Here is a 12,900-nt window from a genome sequence, read left to right on the forward strand (position 1 = left end):
AAAATAAAAGGGCTACAGACTGTGAATGAAAGATAAGAAGCCAGATTGAAATTCAGGCTGCATCCCTAAACACAGTTTGCTGGGAATAAGTCCCACTGAACTCTGGGACTTTCTTTTGAGTAAACATGCACTGGGGACACCTTAAACATCCCAATGTATGGTTTTATTAGAATGAGTAGGAAAAACAAAGGAAACTAATAGAGGGTAAAGAATACTAATAGATCCTCTAGGTTGTCAAATCAAACAATGCTTTCCAAGGGCAGGGGGAGGAGGCATTTCAGCTCTGTTTTGTCAGAAGAATTGGATCAGGCCTATTCATAACATTGCATGATGATCCTGCACTGACGGTTTAAAGTAAGGGTCTCCATACTTTTTGGGTTTGTGGACATATTTGCAAACTAGAGAAACTATTGTGGACACCATAGACATACTCCGCAACCATCACCATGCGCAGACCCATCTTACCCATAGAGGCTAGTGGCGCGGAGCACTGGGGTGCCAAGTCCTGGAGGGCACCAGGCAAGAGTCCGGGGAACACTGAATGAGCACAGGCCCGCTGGCTTGGTACTGCCAGGAGGCGCTGCGTCCAGCCTCTGCCTCCTCCCTGCTGGAGGAGCCATAAAAAAAGGTCAACAACTCTGGGAAAGGGGGGGGCGGAGGGATCTTTGCACCACGGTGCCGGATATGCTTAAGATGGCCCTGACCATGCATAAAAAGGGTAAAGGTAAAGGACCCCTGACAGTTAAGTCTAGTCACAGACGACTCTGGGGTTGCGGTGCTCATCTCACTTTACAGGCCGAGGGAGCCAGCGTTTGTCCGCAGACAGTTTTTCCAGGTCATGTGGCCAGCATGACTAAGCTGCTTCTGATGCAATGGAACACCGAAAACAGAGCAGTGCCCAGAAACGCCGTTTACCTTCCCACCACAGCAGTACCTTTTATCTACTTGCACTGGTGTGCTTTTGAACTGCTAGGTTGGCAGGAGCTGGGACAGAGCAACAGGAACTCACTCCATTGCGGGGATTCGAACTGCCGACCTTCTGATCGGCAAGCCTAAGAGGCTCAGTGGTTTAGACCACAGCACCACCTGCGTCCCTACATACAATATGCGTCCCTGCATACATACACCATGCATATACCATGCTAAAACAGAGGGCTTTCAGGACTAATTTCACCAAGGGGTGGGACTTTGTGGGAGCTGGGGGAGGTCTCTGTGGGTGCATACACACCAAGAGGTGCTGCATTGCTGGCCTGTCCTGTTAGTAACACGCAAACAAAAAAGAGAGTTGGCTTTTTAAAAAAGAAGGTACGATTTGAGTGCTATTCCCTTGTTGCACTGAACAGAAGTATTTTGCAGTGGTGGGTGAATGGAACAATTAATTACATTTTCATTTATTTAGCAGAATGTAGTTAATTTAAATTGGTAAAAGTACCATGAAACACATATTTGCAGTTCTTTGTTTTATTTATTTTGCTGTTAAGTCAATTATGTTTTACAGAATCCACTAGAAGTCGTTTATGACAGTGTACAATAATTGGGAGAATAGCTTTAATTACAACTTCCACTTAAGACAACACTTCACTTAACAGAAAAGTCTCACTGCTTTCTTTTGTAAACAGGCCTTGGAGTTTCAGCAAGGGCAAATGGGCTGCTGAACGCAAGTCAGTTTCAGTTTCACTGTTTGGTTTCAAGATGTCCTGAATGAACATAGCACAAAATAATAGAACAAAATTAACAGTATTAACCTAAGAGCTTTTCCTGAACTTTATGGCTTGGAATTGGATCCAAAGACCCATGCAATTAGTAGCATGCACCCAAGGGAGCTTTGGACAAGTTTCTTGAGCAATACCACATGGAAAACCTTTTTTTTAAAAAATAAACGGAGTAGAGCTTATAGTAGAGCATGAGGAATTGGGGGCGGGGGGAGAGATGAGATCCAAATCCCATTGGGCCTTCTCTAAGTGAGCAATTTAGAGTTCAGCTTAGAAGTGCTTCCAGACATGTATTTATTGTGAGATTAGTACTGCTCATGCACCCAAGTTTTTCACACCATCTGCATGACATCACTGGCATCAAAACGCTTTCTGATATCTCTACCACCTATTTACCTTGTCTGTAGAAATTGCAATTGAGGCATCTGATCAAGATCTGTATTATGAGGCATCTGATCAAGATCTGCATTTTAAAATGATCTTAAAAATATATATTTGTAAATATTTGTATCTCTCATGCCAGGCAGAAACCAGCTGAATACTCTGGCAGCTGTTTATCTTCCTGTTCAAGGGCCCCACTGATGTATAGCAGTATTTCAGGGTTGTAAAAGGAAATTTCAGGCTGGGAGCAAAAGGTCACACTGACCATACAAATTACAGAATACAATCAAGCTGCAAAAACACAATTAAGAGTTGGTAAATAGTAAGAATTATTGTGCCTCCCATTAAACTTGAGCCACATTTTCATAAGGTTAAAAGGGTAAATTGAAGAAGTTGCTTTTAGAAACAGCAGCTGGCTAGGGAAAGGGGCTTCTTTCTGAAGCTGCTTTGAAGCTTCAGAGAACTTAGAGAACTTAGCTTCTACTAAGTTCCTTTTTACTTTGAAAAGGCTTTTCCTTTCCTTCTAAAAAGCTATATATGTTAATGTATGAAATATACTGGCTTAAATGTAATTATGCAAAGGATTTAGAAAGTAAGAAATGTTAGATTCTTATGTTAGATTCTTATTTCATAGATGGTGTGTGAGAAGGTGAACCCAAGATCTCTTTAAGATAAAAATTAAAAACCATGCACCATCTGCTTTAGCCATCTGTTTTGCAGTGAATAGGGCAACAGGGGCCAAAGGTTATCTGGTAATTAAGGTGCCTGGTCGAGGTAAATGTAAGATATATGGCTACTTGTCTGCCATTTATGGATAGAAGGAAATATAGCTCTTTGTCTCCCATAAAAGGTAATAGGAAATGGGTGTATCTTTTATGATTGGTTCTAGCAAACAGCCAATAGGAATTTCAACCAGGCTGATTGGACAGAGGCAGCCAAAGGAGGAGCAAGGGGGCTGGGCTGAGGAAATATAAGTGCTGGCCATCAGGGCTGGAGTAGGCAGAGCTTTGGTATCCATATACCACTGTGTCTCTCATTTATTTGTCTGACAAATAAATTATTATTTTAATTTCTCTATTGCTGCGTTGAATATTTCATTCCAGCTAAGCATTAACCACAAGCAGGGTGCTACACAATAAGTTAAAATGCCAGCAACTAAACACCTGTTGTCAACTACTCGTCTGATATATTGGAAGGACTCATTTGCGGTATATGAGATCTCTAACTGCCCGATTCAAGTACTTGATGTATTTGAAATTAATTTGAAATACATCTGTTTAGAGGAGAGATGGGAAAGCTCTTTAGAATCAACACTGCATTGCAAAAGTTGTAGAAGTGTATAATCTGACTGAATTAGGTTCCAATCTGCATATATGTTTTTGACTGGTGAATCGGGTAGGATTACTTCAAAATGTGGATTGAACGGTTTTCTTACTCCATCTCTAGACCAGTTTATGCTAAGAGTTGATTCTTATTGATAGCCACATTTTAGAAATGTGGCTTTAATTGCATGAAATGGGTGCCTTTTATTTTTATTATTGCAACACTTAATTTAACACACCGTTCAATACGCTTGGAAACAGCTCCAAAAGATGTAGCAAACATTTCCAACTGAAGTGTAGCTCTTCAGTGGTCTTCTGAAGAAATACAACCACTTTGCTTTCCTCCTTAGTTTCAAATATGAATTTTGCAGTAGTGAGCTGACTCTGAGTCACAGTGGCATTTTGCTTAAGGTTAAAAACACCTGAGAAGAGTTAAGTACTTGATTCTCTTGGGAAAACTTATTGCCTTGGCTGGCAAATATTCTTGTCCCCTTCAGGCTATACTTCCTGATTCTGTTTGTTTTCCCAACACCATCATCAAATGCACAGCACAATCCAATATTGTTCACAAATTTGCCATCTAAGTTGAAATCTAGCTTTAGAGAGTACTTCACATTTTGCTTTGGTCAGTGATTTTAATCCATTTAAAAGACCTCATTCTGAGTATAAATGGTTCCCATCACGGAAAGGTGATACTGTTATTTTATCATACATGCCCTCAGCAAAACTGCAGTGTTAAAACTGTGCATGAAGGAGGTTTCTCAGCACATATCTGGGTGTATGAAAGCCTGCTCTCTGAAAAACATTAGACTGCATCCACCAATGCAGTTATCCTTCAATGATTTCCATGCAGCAGCCTGTGTACAGACTTCTGTCCAGCACAATGTTTATCCACAGAATCTTCTCTTCTCCTGTTCTCATTGTTCTCTGGTTTGGGGAGACCAAAGGCAATATGCCAATATAAACTATAGGTTATTTTATTATTATTTTAAGGTAATAGTAATTGGAGTGGCTGGGGCAACGCAGTCAGATGGGCAGGGTACTAACACTAACAATAACAATACCAGAGCTCCAACGCAGTCCAGGAATGGTTGTAGCTGTCATTTACAGCTGGTAAAATGCACTTCTGGTCACTGAAGCAACATAGGCCTTCAGTGACAAAGCTGAACCCAAAAGCACACCCAGAACCTGCAAGGGGAATGCAGCCCCATCCAGAGTAGACGATTGACCAATTTCTCAGACACTCACCCACAATGTCTCAATTTCACCAAGGTTCAAGCCTAAGCTTATTTTTTCTCATCCAACTAGGAAAGCCTCAGGGATGAGGGCACTTTTACACCCTACCTTAAAAATGCTATGATACTGCTTTAAACAATCATTGTTGTTGTTTAGTCATTTAGTTGTGTCCAACCTTTGTGACCCCATGGACCAGAGCACGCCAAGCACTCCTGTCTTCCACTGCCTCCTGCAATTTCGTCAAACTCATGCTGGTAGCTTCAAGAACACTGTCCAACCATCTTGTCCTCTATCGTCCCCTTCTTCTTGTGCCCTCAATCTTTTCCAACATCAGGGTCTTTTCCAGGGAGTCTTCTCTTCTCATGAGATGGCCAAAGTATTGGAGCCTAAGCTTCAGGATCTGTCCTGAATCATGGCTTCCCCCAAATAATTATTGTGGCTGTAAAGGTGCTAAGACTTCCCTGTGGAGAAGGATTGATTGTTAAATCACTCCAGGAATTGTAATACTGGGGGGGAGCGGGACTCTCAGCATCTTTAACAAACTAACACTTCCAGTATCCTTTGGGAGAAGCCATGACAGTTTAAATTGGTATCATGGAACTTTAAGTATATGGTCCTCATTGTGCTGTCCAGCAGAGCTTTTCCAGGTACTGTGGGGCCTGTTACTGTCTGGCTCAAAGGAGGTGGGAGAACCAACGGTAGCTCACTGTCATTTGTCTGCAAGCCTTTTGAGGATAAAATCGCTTGCGTCCATAGGGATCTTGACTCTGCTGTTACAGTAGATGAATCTCAAAGGGTGTCCAGAGCTTAGTCTCGTCCTGTTGTATTGGATGAGTTTCAATTAGTAAGGCTTGAGGATACAGACAAGGTGCTTAGATTGTTCAGAGCAACCACTTATGCTATCTAAGTAATTATCTATCTAAGTAATTATCTAAGTAAATACTGGCCATTTGCCAATCTTCCCTTCTTGGGCAAGGTTCCAGAGCAGGTGGTCCTGGACCAGATCCAGGTGCTCTTGGAGGAAACTGATTTTCTAGATCCATTTCAGTTTAGGCCTAGTTCCAGGACAGAAACTGCCTTGGTTACCCTGCATGGTGACCTTTGTTGAGGAGAGTGACAGGGGAAATATGTCCTTGTTAATTCTCCTTCCTTGACCTCTCAGTGGTTTTCAATACCATCAACCATGGAATCAGTCTAGAGTGGCTTTCTGAGTTAGGGGTAGGTGGCAACTCCTTTGTGGTGCTTCTGGTCCTACTTGGATGGTCATTCCCAGATGGTGATGCTTAGGGAGCGCTTTTTTCACCCCAGTGGAGTTCCTCAGGGATAAATTTTATTGCCTATGCAAGGAGGCTTTTGCTTTAGGAGGCTTAATTTGGTCAGAATCGAGTGGAAACTACATTCATAAGCAGGCAAATGGACTACATTAGGCATGATCTGTCCGAAAGATTTCTAAAGTCTTGGACTGCTATTTCTCACAGGCTATACATATCAGGAAAAAATACATTGCCTTATTGTGCTTTACTTGTAAAGGGTTTATTGTTAAACCAATTAACTTTGTGTTTCTTTTCAGCATTAAACATTACAAGTCACCTTTAATTTAGAATGGGGAGCTGACCTTGGATTTTCCTATGTGTCTTTTGGAAGCAAAAACCAAAAAAACCAAAAATGATTCCCACTCACTCTGAAAGGTTTCATCAAGCTTTTCACTAGCTTCCTTTGCTTTAGGCAATGCGAAAACCTTTCTTTCCCCCTTATAATTGTTCCTAATTTTACTGCACCGGCTAAAAAGAAGCATAGCTGCTAGCATTATTTTCTTAGGTGTATGCCACTGTGCTGATCAGTAGCTGAAAACCAATTTGTATTTTAATTATGCTGCTTAAAAATGACCTTGCAGAAACACCGTCGTTTCAAGATATGAGAGAGAAACAGTAAATAGTTTCTCCTAATCCAGTAGGAGAGAGAGAACAAAAATAGAGTTGGTTCCCCACCCCAAGCAATGTATTTTCCAGAATAATTCAGTGTGGTCGCTTTAGTCTTGATACAACAAATTAAACCAAATTTCATTCATTCATTCATTTGATTCAGTATTCTTACCTGGCCAGGAAGATAGTGACTTGGAGGTCTTTGACACCCTTGTCATGGTCAGGTCATTTTATCAAAATGTTTAGAATTGCAGGGGATTGTACTAGATGAACTTTGTAGTCCTTTCCAACTCAACAATTCTATTATTCTAAGTGTGGATGAGCCCTGAGAATGCTAGGAAGAGTCACTCCAACTCTCTTGTAGCTGATGGTTCTGGCCACTGATGCCACAGCCATTAAGACTGTGATGATCATATACACACTTACATGAGAACAAGGCCATCCCATTGAACTTTATGGAACTGAACATTTGGGTGGAGATGCATAGGATCACTGTAAAAAGTCTTGTTAATAGGTGCTTAATAGATCTTTGACACAGCTGGGGTTGGTGGTGTAATGTGACCTGAGCCCAGCTGAAACAGAAAACAGCTGACTGAGCCTAAGCTGTTCATTCTGGCAGATCATGTCATGGGGTTTTATAAACATATTTATAAAATATTTCATTGAAGCTTCTAGGTTTGAGTCATTTCACCATGTAATTCTATAAGCTACTTTGTGGGGGGAAAACTCAGTCAAACATGAAAGACTGGCAAAAAAGAAATATTTATTGGATGGTACTTTGGGGGAACATTTCATACTAATAAATGTGTCCATTGTAAAGAATACAACTATAATTTAATATCCTAAGTAATGTGTTAATATGCATCCCCTGGTCACCACTGCAATGGTTTTAATGATTAATTAATTACTTCAAATTGCCACCTATAAATACAGAATGTTGTCTGAAGAGAAGAAAACCATCACAAGTTTAATACTTTTAAAGGTCTTGAGTTAGGACATGTGTTTGAAATGTCTCATAAGGTGTCCATTTTTAAAAAATGTTTTTGTACAGTAGTTAGAAGGTTTATGTCAAATTCTATGTTTGCATTACAAACTGGGGTGGGGACATTTATGCCCCCTGGCATGTGTGTGCTGTGCTGTAATATAAATGTATAACTTATTCCTTACATTGGTTATTATATCAGGCATTTTACCACAGAGCTACATTAAACAAAATGTATAAACCATTGGTGAATGCTCAATTAAATAATCTTTATTCATGAGTTTTCTAAGCTGTGCAGGCAATGTTTCACAGTGATTAGTTGGTTCCTGAAAATAAAATTCTCCATTGTCCTTCCAAATCTCAATAACAGCCATCCTATATAAAAGTGATGAAAATGGGTTATGAGCTGCAATGGAAAATAGCAACGTGCATCTTCATGGAAGAACTTAATGGGGAAATGCAGCTTTTTCAATGTATTAATCTCCATGGGCGAAGAGGCAAGCCACCATTTTAAAGCAAAGCTGTGGCTTTTCTCTTGGCAGTTGGCAACAGCTGTGTCCAAACCAAGAGACATAGAGAGCTGTTGCCACCCCATTTCTTTGGATCATGGCTTTGGGCAAGACCCAAAACCACCATTTTATTCATCATGCTCAGTGCCAGCATGTGGCGTTCTTGCATGCTTGAACTCATGGCATTGCCATCTGAATTATGCCAGGCACACTCCTAATTTGTGCATGTCAAATATAAGACTGGCATGCTTCAAAAAGTACAGGTGAGTAGTGTGGAAGCGGTGCCTCCTCTCCCAGCAGCCCCTCTACCCGCAGCATGCCTGCCTTGTAATTAATCATTGGTGCTGCCATCTCAATTGTGCAAGCCACACCACTGACATGGGCAGGGAGGTCTGTTCAGTGTACTGCATACACCATCATTATGTGCAGGCGGTCAATCTGTCACCAACTAGTAAAAAGTGGTGTTGCGGGAAGAGGCACAAAGGCAGCTTGCCCACCTCACCCCCCCCACCCATACCTGGAGCCAGCCTTCCTTTTCATGCTGAGCAATTCAGTTACATGGCTGAGAACAGAAAACTGGAGGTAGCAACAGAGGTGAAGAGTTGTGTTTAGGGGGAGGCAGCAGCAATATGTAATGGAGATGGTGGGCAAATCCTGAGATCCAGATCTTGCTCCTCATCCGGTCTGTACATCTGTATGTGGTTCTGTGTTGAAATTCATAAAAACCGAATGTTCTTAGTGAGACAAGGCATCTACTGTCAGACCTTGCTAAAATATGTTTTATGAGAAACGAACGTAGGAATGAGACCATTATTGAGAGGCGAGGTATGGCCTTCAGATATCTCCTTATAAGCTGAGAGCTTTATCTGGTGGCACCTCACAAAATGACATTATCAATAAGCTTTCATTATTTTATTTTGCTGCATTGTATCCCAGAAGGCTATGCTGAACATTCAAAATGCACCCATCTGCCTGAAGTTTTCTGGGGTGATGAATGACTGAAGAAGTGTGCATGCACACAAAAGCTTACACCCAGAACAAACTTAGTTGGTATCTAAGGTGCTACTGTACCATTTTCTTATTTTTGTATTTTATTTCAACTGTATCAGACCAACACGGCCACCTACCTGAATCTAGACATTAAAAAGGTAAAGGTAAAGGACCCTTGGACCCTTAATTCCAGAAAAAGGTGACTATTGGGTTGCGGCGCTCATCTCACTTTCAGGCCAAGGGAGCCGGCGTTTTTCCACAGACAGCTTTCCAGGTCATGTGGCCAGCATGATTAAACCGCTTCTGGCGCAACGAAACACCGCGACGGAAACCAGAGTGTACAGAAACACCGTTTACCTTCCCCCCGCATAGGTACCTATTTATCTACTGCTCTGGTGTGCTTTTGAACTGCAAGGTTGGCAGGGGCTGGGACAGAGCAATGGAAGCTCACCCCATCGTAGGGATTCGAACCGCCGACCTTCCGATCGGCAAGCCCAAGAGGCTTGGTGTTTTAGACCACAGTGCCACCTGCGTCCGTAGAGAATGACAGTACACTGCAATGCAGCCAATTGGAAAAGAACTTTGAAAACCACAAAACCATTAAACAAATAATCCAGCAGCAGAGAAATTGGTTTTTAAACTCAGTCATCTGCAAATATATAAAGGAGAGAAAAATATATTTACTTGACATCAGAACTTCAAATAGAGGTTGATGTGTGGACATGGCTAAGGAAGCAAATCTATGCAAAAGACGCTGGCATAAAGCAAGCTTCTGTGATGCTTATATCTCAGCATCTCAACATCCTGCTGCTTATGTGTGAAGAGTACAAGATTGTAGTCCAGGTGTACCCTCATTGGATGTCCCCTTCCCTTTCAGTTATTTGTATCTTAATGAATTTTCCACATCCTTCTGTCAGCAGCCTTCCATTGTGTAATCACTTACAGACTCACGTTAAGCTCTTTTGGAAGGGGCCCGAAGAAGTCAGCCCTGAGTTTTATATTTTACTTAAATCATTAATAACTGGAGACTTAATTCTCATTGACAAATCCTGTCTCAGCTTAGAATTTTATTGGAAGGCTCTGCTGTGGTAAATTATGATTTGTAATACTTGGCTATCATTGGTGACACATAACTGAGGCTTTATATCATTCCAAGCATATCCTCAATATAAGTAACCTACTTTTTCTGATCATGGAGTCTTCAGAACTATGATATATTCAGCTCGTCTTACTGGAAATATAAAGTACTAGACAGATCAAAACTATCTTCTGAATGGAACTTATAGGAATAGTAATAATACATCATTCAATTTTTCCTCTTCAAAGATTGTGAGTCTTCTTGAAAGGGATATCTATTATGTAGCTTCCAAATATGCTTCTTGGAGGTTTTTAAAAGCAGAGATTGAATTTCAACAAATTTCTCAGTGGGTTTCCAAGATAGCTCTGTGGCATGGAAGGATGCAATACAAGAAATCAATACTTAAAAAAAAAATACTATTCATATTTTATGTATTCAGTCAAAAAGCTAATTTTGAACAAATTTGCATAAGTTGAGATACATGGAGTCATGCATAAACCTGCAATACAAAGGAAAAGTAGCCACCTCTATCATTTTTCAGCTTCTAATTTGCCACAAATGTATGAGAAAACAACAATGAGAGAAATTAGGGCAATCAAGTGGATTTTGTTAGATCACACTGTCAGATCCTGGGAAAAATAAGCGTTCACTGATTGACAAATCCTGGTCAAATAAGAAACAAGGGCAACTAAGAACATAAAAAGGGCCAGGCTGGATCAGAAAGGCCTCTCTTGTCCAACAATCTGTTCTCACAGTTGCCCACCCAACGCTTTTGGGAAGGGTAAACTCCCCCCCCCCTACTGTTGCAATCCAGCAACTGGCCTTCAGTCATATAGCTTTTCAGAACCTAGAAGCAATACGACTGTATAGCAATCATGACTACGCTCCATGAATTTGTCTAATCCCCATTTAAAGCTTTGTAAGTTGAGGACGTCACCATGTCTTGTGGATGTGAACTCCAGAATTATACATTGTGACAAAATAACAACTGGGGTATTCGTACACTTAGAGGCACCAAGACACTGAACCTGAAACAAAGAGCTAAAATACACAGCAAATGTCATGGTAACAACACTATGAAAAGTCCCGCACAAATGAGGTAGGAAAACACCATGTAAGCATAATCTGATGATTATGCTTAACAACAGGGTAAAGCTACCATATTTCCATTCCAAACCAACACAATCAATTATTTTCTTTTCAAAAGTACCCACCCACCTACAGATACACGTGTTTGCATGTAATGTGTAGTTTGACTCTAAATTAAAGGTAAAGGGACACCTGTCCGTTAAGTCCAGTCGTGAATGACTCTGGGATTGCGGCACTCATCTCGCTTTACTGGCCAAGGGAGCCAACGTTTGTCCGCAGATAGTTTTTTCCGGGTCATGTGGCCAGCATGACTAAGCCGCTTCTGGCAAACCAGAGCAGTGCACGGAAACGCCGTTAACCTTCCCGCCAGAGCGGTACCTATTTATCTACTTGCACTTTGACGTGCTTTCAAACTGCTAGGTTGACTCTAAATTAGGACTGTCTAATTTTCAAAGTTCTGAACTGTTCACTTGTATAGAGTTTTCCCTATTTGCTTGCCCTTGCTTTTGGAGTATCTGTGAAAAGTCCAGAGAGTTTCTTAAATATCCATACTTTTAAAAAAGAATAATTACTGCTCATTTGCATTTCCAGTTGTTGCCCCTCCCACCCCAATCTGGATAGGCATTGTGATTGTGAACCAGCATGCTGATCAATGAGTTGTTCTTGTTGTGGACAAAATGAATATCAAAATATATAACCCAATTAGAGTCAGTGTTACGTTCAGATATGTGTACTGATGACCATCCAGACTCAGTTTTCCCCCTCTCCACATCTCTTGCACAATACCTTGCACATCAAACCTCCAATTACCATCACCACCCACAGTGGAAAATAAATTGGATTGAATCAGGCAACAGGAAAGTTCAAGATAATTGTCTGCACCAGCAGAACAACATCTAAATCAGAAACTGAACCTGGAGGACTACCTAATTAAATGTATTTTTAATTTTAGAGGGGACATTTTATATTTGCTTTTTTAATATACTTTTATCTTCATGGAGACTGAATGAGGTGAGCTCTAAAATTTGAATGGATGACTAAATTACATAAACCGTAGATGGGGAAATTCATTTACGTATATATTTCATGGTTGACCTGTGACATAGTTAGGTGGATTAATGTTTTGTTGTGTTTTTTCTTCTTTTATTGGATGTTTTTCAGTGTACCTACCTTGATTTATAAGAAACATTCTTTTCAAGGAGAAACATTTCCTAAGGCAGAAAAAATGCATCCATGTTAGTCCCCAATTAACCAGTTGCAGGAAAGAAACTCTCGCCTAAGAGTAATATTTAATTGTATTATAACATACAAAGGTTAATATATTGTGTCAGACTGAATTATTGATTGATTGATTGATTGATTGATTAGATTTCTTATCTGTCCTTTAGCCATAATGTCCCAACAATGAAATACACATTTATAAAACAAAAAGAATAAAATATACTTCCATATATAAAACATTTCTTTTTTAAAAAAACTATATATAAATGCAGTTAAAAATACAGATGGATAAAGATCTCCACTTAAAAGCCTTGTGGAAAGAATAAAGTCTTCAGTAAGTGCAGGAAAGACGACATAGACAGCACCTGTCTAATATGCATTGGGAAATAATTCTAAAGGACACGTGGACACCATACTACATGCCTAATTCATATGTTGTATGGAATGGGTCTCCTGAT

General features: G+C 40.4%; 1 long non-coding RNA gene across 1 annotated transcript; it reads right to left on the reverse strand.

The window, feature by feature from the left end:
- Positions 1-7,803: 7,803 nt before the first annotated feature.
- Positions 7,804-12,427, reverse strand: LOC308476453. The gene is made up of 3 exons (XR_013985911.1): positions 12,392-12,427; positions 8,582-8,768; positions 7,804-7,930 (listed from the first exon to the last, which is right to left on the reverse strand). It is a non-coding gene; the product is annotated as an uncharacterized lncRNA (long non-coding RNA).
- Between the last annotated feature and the right edge of the window lie 473 nt (positions 12,428-12,900).

This window comes from Podarcis pityusensis (genome assembly GCF_964106645.2).
Source record: "Podarcis pityusensis genome assembly, chromosome: 4".
NCBI lineage: Eukaryota > Metazoa > Chordata > Lepidosauria > Squamata > Lacertidae > Podarcis > Podarcis pityusensis.